We start from the raw sequence: 2,817 nt of genomic DNA on the forward strand, positions 1-2,817 counted from the left end.
AGTTCCTCTTACACCACAAACTACCAGCTCTCTAACAGGCTGTCAATAATGTAACATAACACTTTTCTTCAACTGTCTAATAAGAACTAATTTAATTTAAACATTTTTTTCAACAGACTGTGCACATCTAAACTTTGAGCAGTAACGTAAGCTTTAAGTGAACCAGTTAAAAACAATTGGAGAAAAAAGGAATGTTTTTTTGTTTTTATCTTTTAATGAAGCAAATGCCCCATTTATTTTATGAAGGGGTTAAACATGGATGACCAACCAGGACAGAAGAGGACACTCATCCATGGCAGCTCCAACTTCTAGTTCCTGTCTAGTTAATAGGATATTGATAGTTTTAACCAAACCTCACTGATACTGATGTGACCCATTTCTGTTTGGGCCATAAATGTAGTTAGTCAGTTATTCATAAATTAGACTAGACTAGGCTTGGCTCAGATACCGGTTTCACGATATACTGTGATATGAAAATGTCACAATTTCAAAACCACTAAAATTTTCTGTCATACTGTTCCTGTTTAGGGCCACACGACAAGATTTTTTTTTTAAATTTATTACGAGAGTAAAGTCATAATATTACAAGATAAAAGTCATAATATTACGAGATTAAAGTCATAACACTTTAGCCCAGTGTTTCCCAAAGTTGGGCTCGGGACCCAAAGTGGGGTCCCGAAACATCAAGGTGGGGTCCTGAAAAGATTTTCTGAATTAATCACATTTTTGCCTTAGTTGTTACAAAGGAGTAAGGTTAGTGTATTTAAATGGATGAATGTAGTATAAAAAATATTGTTACTATGCCCATGTTTTGTTGACCTCATACAAATGTTTATCATCCAAAAATAGCTGGGGGCACAGGTCTCTGCTACTGTTTTTTTGTGGGTCAAAAGCTGAAAAGTTTGGGAACCACTGTTCTAGCCTTTACACGAAAAAGTACACAGTTACCACTGCATTAAAATGAGGAATGTTGAGCCACTTGTCAAGTTAATCTTTAGTATTACTTAAAATAAATAGTTAATCTTTTAGCACATTAGCATCAAATGTACACAGCAGGTGTGGGGACAATAAGGAGGAAATGAGGAATGGAAAACGAACACGTCATGTAAGATTATGACTTTTTTTTCTCGTGATATTATGACTTTATTCTCGTGATGTTATGAATTTATTTTCATTTGACTTTAATGTCGTAATATTTTGACTTTATTATCGAAATTTAAAAAAATTAAAAATCTCGTTGTGTGGCCCTAATACTCTGTCATATTACTGTATAAATGTTTTTTGATTATTTTTCCTCTGGTTTGTGCAGCTGCAGACTTTCCCCTCACGACCCCTCCCCCATGCACCCCTGCGGGGGTTGTGTGATGGCTGCAGGAAGAGTTCTCCAAACTTTTTCCCTGACTAAAATAAAATAGGCAGATACTGTATATGAAAATACTTAGGATGCCAGAAACATGGAGGGCAACATCTTGTGGACAGTGAAGGCAACACATCTAACATGATCGCAGCTCCACGTAAGGTTTATGCTGTCTTGAAAGGAGCAAGCTAACTTTAACATCACACATGAAACATTTCACCTGTTGCTGTGCCTTAATGCACTGATCACAACTTGTCTGCAAAATTGTTTTGGACTTGATGGATTGTGTATTTGATAAGTTTTAAGAGCAAGGTGATAAAACTGAATGACTCAGCAGCTTTAGCTGAGCAGCTCTTTAGCTGTATTTCATAAGCACGCGTTCATAGTTGGGATTTCTGTAGTTTTTGTGCATATAATTATATAATCTTTACGTCAAAACCTCTTTTGAAATTTAAAACACAATAAAAACTCCCAACGTGAGAAAGTACTTTAATAAAAAGACTTGTCGTGCAGTATACACTGATTTGTCTTAACTAATAAAGCATTAAAAAGCTGTTATCTTATTAGATGTAAACTTTATTAAAATAATCTAATAGCATTAGGCGCTAAAAATCACAAGTATAAATGCAAACAGGTAAAATAATTTCGGCATAACATCTCTCTGATCTAAAAACACCTTCCAAGCATAAAGTTGAATATGATAATAATTATTTTATAATTTTTTTGTTTTTAAATATCAATTTTAAAACTAAATTTTTAGAGCTGTAATCATAATACCATAAAACCGTGGTATTTGTAATCATAATACCATAAAACCGTGGTATTTGTAATCATAATACCATGAAACCGTGATATTTTTGCCCAAGATTATCATACCATCATAATTTCACACTGTCCCATGCCTAGACTAGACTACTTAAGGCTAGGGATGCACTGATACCGGTATCAGATCCGGTATCAGTATTTTACAAGCACTCTTACTCATTCAAAATGCCCTGATACACGGAACCAATGCCTTTTTTGTCTTTTTTGTGTGTATGTTCACATTTTTAATGCAATTTCCATTAAACTCCAGTGTGAATACTTTATGTTCTCAATGTAACATGCATGCAGAGAAGATGACGTGATATATTCTGCTCGCTGTTTACAGGAGTAAACAACAGGACGCTATGGTTAATGCTACTTCTAAGCTTGTCGATTCTGAAGTTGATGTTCAATCAGAACTGATTAAACAATTATCTGCTTGTTTAGTTCATGGTTTACATTTAACCTCCCTGTAGTCCACTGGTCTGGTGGAGCGTGTATTTTATGGAATGAGAGCAACGCGACATGCTCCAAGTAAAGCTAACAAACATATCGATCCACTTTAATTTAGACACAAACCAACACTGTCACTATCAGATGTTTCTATGGGTTCTCAGTCATCCAGGTTTGAGGTGCCAAGTGTATATATATATATA

At 34.9% G+C, this 2,817-nt stretch overlaps 1 protein-coding gene across 1 annotated transcript in view; it reads right to left on the minus strand.

Moving 5' to 3' along the window:
* The window catches only part of LOC106530961 (alpha-2-macroglobulin-like protein 1), a gene marked incomplete at both ends in the record, with an annotated part of 39,678 nt that overhangs the window by 27,290 nt on the left and 9,571 nt on the right, over positions 1-2,817 (minus strand).

The sequence above is a fragment of the Austrofundulus limnaeus genome, unplaced genomic scaffold (genome assembly GCF_001266775.1).
Source record: "Austrofundulus limnaeus strain Quisiro unplaced genomic scaffold, Austrofundulus_limnaeus-1.0 Scaffold582, whole genome shotgun sequence".
Taxonomy (NCBI): Eukaryota; Metazoa; Chordata; class Actinopteri; order Cyprinodontiformes; family Rivulidae; genus Austrofundulus; species Austrofundulus limnaeus.